The sequence below is a fragment of the Leopardus geoffroyi genome, chromosome X, assembly GCF_018350155.1.
Source record: "Leopardus geoffroyi isolate Oge1 chromosome X, O.geoffroyi_Oge1_pat1.0, whole genome shotgun sequence".
Classification (NCBI taxonomy): domain Eukaryota; kingdom Metazoa; phylum Chordata; class Mammalia; order Carnivora; family Felidae; genus Leopardus; species Leopardus geoffroyi.
The window spans coordinates 127,446,382-127,452,540 of record NC_059343.1 but is presented as its reverse complement, the minus strand read 5'-3'; positions in this window follow the sequence as shown (position 1 = coordinate 127,452,540).

The following is a 6,159-nucleotide window of genomic DNA, read 5'->3' as shown; positions in this document are numbered from 1 at the left end:
CTGCGGTGTGCTGGTTCCCTGCCCCAGGCGGCCTCGCGGGGAGCTCGGAGCCCCTCGCTTAACTCCTGCACTGTCTCCTGGCGTGCCATCGCTCGCCACGTCCCTCACCACAATCTCCCGCTCTGAAAAAAAAAAAATGGGTGCCTCGCTTCAAGTCCTTGTTTTGCCGCCACCTACAAAACACGGTCACTGACATGCCACTCATAGCCACCCCCCCTCCCTCTGAAGTCAGCCTTGCCCCTCACATGCAGGGAAGGGTTCTAAACCCAGCCAAGCCTCACCTTGCAGGCCTCCCCTTACTGGCCGCTCCAGGCTCGCTGGCCGTGCTCTATCTGGAAGCATGTCCGGGAACAGCAGAAGCCCAGAGCAGAGGGCACAGTTCTGATACTGTCTGATGAAAAAGAACTGCAGCCAGGAAGGGAGGAGAGAACCAGGATGTGGCCAGCTGTGCAGCGGCAGACACGATCGGCAAAATAGAGTGAGAACAGACACTCCCTGAACTGCAGAAAAGTCGCACTACCTCCTCACTGTTCTGGAAACTGGCGGCGGCCCTGCCACCCTAGGCGCCCGGTGGCCAGTCCCGGGCGACACCGCCCTCTCAAGGCAGGCCGCACGCAGGTGAATAAAGTCAGGCCCCACCACTTCTGCGGGGCATGCTGGCCAGGGTCCCCACAGGACAGCTCCAGAGCTGGGCTGAGCTGAGGAGGAGCCCCTGTCCCTCCCCGGATGCCACATCCTGTCCAGGCAGCTGTGACAGACGCAGGGAAGCAAGGGCGACAGATGCCAGCCTGGGGGTGGGGAACAAGCCCCGGGGGGAAGGCTCCGCCCCGGGGGGAGGCTACAGGACAGACCCGGCCCTGCCCAGGCAGGGGGCAGAAGGGAGCAGGGCTGGGGCTCCATCCCTGCAGAGGGCTCTGGGGTAGGACGGGCGCACGGCACCGGGACTCCGTCCTACGAGCGGCAAGCGGGCTGGGACCCACCCGGTGCACTGGCAGAGTCCCGGCAGGACACCCCGGCCGCTAGGTGCTAGGAGGAGACAGGGAGGGGCAAGGCCCGGGCCCGCCACCGGGCTCACACACAGGGTGTGGAGGCCTGGCCACCTGCCCGGAGCCAGCGGGGATGGTGGCCCAGCCCCGCCGCACCCGCACCAGCGCCCAGGCCTTGCCTGCCAGGCGGGGCGCCAGGAGCAGAGGAGCGGTCCCCGGCCACACGGCGACCGCAGGCTGGCCCCATCTCATCTTCTAAGTGTAGGGACGGGACCGCTGGCCACCCCGGTGGGGAGCAGCACGCCCCCGCCCCCCATCCTTGGAGTCCAGGCAGCACAGGGCAGGGGGAAGCTGACCGGCCCCACCCCACAGCCAGCCTCCAGCCCGCCCCGGCCACACCTCTGCACCTGGCCCTGCCTGTCGCCCTTCTGCCCCATCGCCCGCCGCCCCCCATGCCCCCAAAAGAGGCTGGAAGGGGACTGGGGTGAGGAAAGGGGGGCACCCGGCCCCTCAGGGTGGGTGGGGCTGCTGCCGCTCACCGGAGCCAGCGAGGGAGTCCCAGCACCTCTTAGTCCGGGGCCCCTTAGGATCCTGTGGGCCCCACCCCAGCGCGGGTGGCCACGCCCCGCTCCAGGGCATAGGGCCAAGGTGCTCCAGGGCAGCCCCGACCACGGAACCCCACGGAACCCCGGCGGGACCAAGGGAAAGAGGATGGGGTGGCCGCTAAGACAGGGCCAGCGAGCACGCAGAGCAGAGCGACAGGTGCCCGCCACAGGCACCTCCCGTGCGCTCAGCGCTCTGCAGCTCTGGACGGTCGGTCTCCTCCCGCTCCCGCTCGGGTGGGTGTGGGGGAGCGGGCCCATGGCAAGTGCAGACGGCTCCCCCAGAGGGTGGGGTCTCCTCCTCCGGGGCAGGTGCATCCAGGGGAGGGCGGTCCCCAGCTGGGGCCGCTGTGCCGTGCGGCTCAGAGGTGGGGCCGGCTTCCGCCGCCTCTGGCGCTCCCCACGGGCTCCCCACGGGCTCCCCACGGGCTCCCCACGGGCCGGGCCGGGTCTCTCAGCAGGTCTCCAGGAGCCCAGCCAGGCCACTGGCGGCGGCGGGGGCGGGGTTGAGCAAACCCCTGAGCCACGCGTGGGGTGGGGGGTTGCCCTTGAGCCGGCACACCTGCCGAGGACCGGCCGGGCACAGACGTCCTCGGGCAGAGACGGTGAGGTGCAGGGATGGGCACCGAAGGTGGGTGGGCAGGTGAGCGGGCGCGGGATCTGGCTGCCGGGGGGGCTGCGCCCACCCACAGGGCCGGCCACCAGGGGGAGCGCCTGCGCGGCCCCGGGAGGGAAAGGGAAGACTCCGCGCCCCTCCCCCCCCACCCCCCCGCCCCCGCCGCCGCCGCCACCAGGGGCAGGAGGCCTCCGAGGGAAGGCCGCCGGGAGAAGCCGGGCCCTCCTTGCTGTTCCTCCTGCCGGGGCCGAGGGACGGGAAAGCCGTTCAGCTCAGACACACGCCAGGGGGCTGGCGACGACGCCGGTCAGATGGCCCCGGCGTGTGGGGCCACACTGGGCCTGTGGGTCTCCGGGGGGCCGTCTTCAGGACCAAGCCACCCGATACGCTGGCCGGGGGATGTCCCCAGGAGCCACGACCACGGTCCCCGAGGTCAGGCCCAGCAAGCAACGCCCTGGTCTCTGCCGCTGCTCCCGGGACACGGCCCGGCTGCCCCGAGACCCTCTGTCCTCGGGTTCAAAGAGCACACGGCGGCCGCCCGCCCCCCCCCCCCACGGTGCCAGGAGCTGCACCCCGGGCCCTGGCCCTGCGCGGCAGCAACGGCCAACGGGAAAGGTCCGGCCCACAGAACCGGCGTGACACACAGAGCTCGGGAGCATGTCAGAGCGTGTCAGGGCGAACTCATCTCTGAGGCCCAGCCAGGAAGGACGGGGTGGGCACTTCCCCAGGGAAACCAGATGCTGCTGGCCTCCTGTGGCCACGGTGGGAGCTCCTTCCTGAATTGACAGCTGCACCCCGCCCCTCCCCCACCGCAAGCCGGTGCCTGCCACCACCTGGGCCACCGGAGTCCAGCACGGGGCCACCCGGCTACCCGAACCATCACTGAGGAGGGGCCCACTCCTCTCCACTCCCTGCCCTCACCCGCTTGCCAGCCGCCCGGCGGAGGGCAGGGGGCAGAAGGGGGGGCACGCCTGTGTGCGGAGAGAGGTCACCCCTGCCTGCCTCACGGGGCGGGAAGGAGAGGATGCGGGGGCAGGACTGAGGCGCCCGGGCGGGAGCACCGGCGGTCCGGAGCCTCCTGCTCTCAGGCCCGGGCAGGACTCAGCACGCTGGCAACGGTGCTGACCGGCTGCCGTGACGACAGACAGCTGCCCGCCCCTGTGCCCGGACGGCCGCCAGGGCTGCACGCTGCCCCGCAAAGGGCAGAAAGCGCCCCTCTTGGGCTGCGTGGGCCGCCCGGGAACCCGGTCCCATATTCTTCTTCCTGTCTCTGGCTCTTTGTGCGTTTTGTCTGCAAGCCTTTAAAGACGAAGAGCCACCCTCTGCCCATACAAATGCGGGCCCTGCCTGCCTTGGTCCGCGGGCCGGAACGTGCCACCCCCCCCCCCTTTAGACAAAGGACGTGTTCCTGAGGGGCCCTGTGAGACCAGGACACCCGCACCCAGGTTCAGGAGCCAGGACGCTCCTCCTGTGTCGTCCCCTCCAGCACTGCTCCAGGTGGACCCGTGTGACCTAGAAGGACACAGCAGAGGGGAGGGAACAGGAACACAGACATGAAGTTGTAAAACGGCTGAGGCTTCAATCTCGGGGCCCCTCTCTTCTCTCTCCCCCCGCCCCCCGCCCCCTCGCTCTCTGTCTCTTTCTGTCTCCCGTCTGTCACATCGCTGGCTCTGGGAAGCCCTGCCCTGTGCTGCCCTATGGAGGGGCCCCACGGGGGAGGCACCGAGGCCCCGCCACAGCCACGGGAGCCAGCTTGGACGCAGGGCCCGCCCGACAGGCAGACCCGGTGGCTTGGGCCCTAGCTGATGCCTGGACTGCGGCCTGTGAGCCACCTTGAGCCGGAGCCCCCCAACCGAGCCCTCTAGGAGCCTGTCCTCAGACAGTGTGGAGGTCAGATCACAGGGATTAGTGGTGGCAGGGGTACGTCGGGGTAACTCGGTGTGCAGCAATGGGTGGGAAATACATGGAAGCGGTCCAGCAGGGAAGCGCCACGACCCGGTCGCTGGGGGCGGGGGGAGCAGGGAGGACGAGAGGCAGAGGCTAGTCCGTTTGATCCCACGGCCACAACACGCTCGTGTGCCACGTCGCAGAGCCACTCAGGTATTTACGTGGAGAAAGCCTCTCTGAGTAAGTCTGGAGCAAAGGAACCCACGAGAAAGCCCGGAAGCCGTTAGGAAGAGCCTGGAAAGCCCGATGACACAGAAACTAAACGCGTCTGCCTGGCCTGAACAAACCCAAAACCACAGTCAAGAGACAAGTGACAGCGCAGCTCGGGGAAAGATTAGCAAGACGTGACTCAGGCCTCGTAGCATTAACCTATAGAGAGAGCTTGAAGCGGTCCAGCAGGAAAAGCGCCAAGACCCGGTAGGTAGCTAGAGGCAGGGGGCGCGAGCAGGGAGAAGGAAAGGCAGAGGCTACACCCTTTGACCCCACGGCCAGAACACGCTCGTGCGCCACCTTGCAGAGCTGCTCATTCTGGAGACAAATGGCGGCCGGTGCCGGGCACTGCATTGCCCCCACCAGCCGGGGACAAGCCACCGCGGAGTCAAACGAACAGCGACCACCAAAGAGACCGGCCCTAGTGCGTGGGTGGCGGTCGTGGCGCCGGGTGCCGAGCAGCTCCGGGCGGCACCGCCGGGGACCTGGGAGGCCATGTTGCTGGAGAAAGGCAGTGGCTTCCCAGCAGCTAGAGGGCCGACGGCACCCACGGACCAGACGACTGGCAGGGCCGGTCCCGGGCGGACGACCGACCCCCTTTCCCGTCTGCACGCTCCCCCCAAGTCCACGTTCTCGGTCTCAGGGCCCAGGGTCCTCCCCCGGCCCCGAGCTCAGGGTGCGGCTCTGTCGTCTGCCTCATCCAAGGGTTCTTTGCATCCCCGCTGCCGGGCCCCACTCTGATCTCCGCCCCTCTCTCTCCTACGTGTCCGGACCTATCCGCTCCGGTCTGGGACTTGCCGGGCGCCTGTACAAACCCGACAGACACCTTCTCCCCGCCCGGGCTGTGGACGGTGCCCTCCAGACAAACCGGGGCAGGAAACGCTGACTGCCCCTCGATGGGAAGTCCCCGAATCCTCGAGGGCTAGCAGCCTCCTGGCGTTTCCCAGGCCCGTGGGGACCCGGCCAAGGGGCCATGCCCAGGTAGGGAGGGCACGGGGCACGCACACACCTAGGAGTGAGTCTCAGGTCTCCGCAGCAGTGCTCCTCACAGAGGGGGTCCCAGACCCGTGGTGGTGGCAGCAGCGTCAGCCCGGAGCTTGTTAGAGTCACAAGTTCTCAGGCCCCACCGCGGATCTGCCAGATCAGAGACTCCGGGGTGGAGTCCGGCGTCGCGAGGTTGAACAAGCCCTCCAGGTGTTCCCACGCGGCCGTCCAGCCTGAGAACCACGGGGACGGATGGTTCCTGATGGCACCCACTTGTAGAGGAGCCACGAGCTTTCTCTGCCTCTGCGGGGCCGCCCTTGCTTGTGACCTCCCCAGGTGACAGGCAGGGACAACCACAGGTGGTCCTGGAGAACAGGGTGACTCGGGCAGGACTCTCTCCCAGGGGGGCCACACCTGTCAAGTGGCGTGGGAAAGACTTTGTTACCTTCCTGCCGTCCTCACCTGCAGGAGCCTGGAGAGCTCCCCTGGCCAACACCACACTCGCGGGTACGGGCACCAGCTCTGCCCACCTTTTCCCGGGTACCGGGTACTAGGCCTGTGTGTGTGTGGAGGTGGGATCCATGCTTTACAGAGAACTGTCCCAGACGCACTCAGGGTCGCTGGAACACACAGCGCGCCGGGCAAGGAAGGGGTGGAGGCGGGGGGGGGGGGGAGTGGGGCGGGGGTGCCGCGATCCGGTCCCCGGGAGGCTGGATGCGCCCCGGACCGCACAGCAAGGCCGCTCTCCGAGGCCAGGGCGGGGAGGGGCTGCAGACGCGGTGACTATGCCCTTGGTCATCCCGGTGGGGCCGCC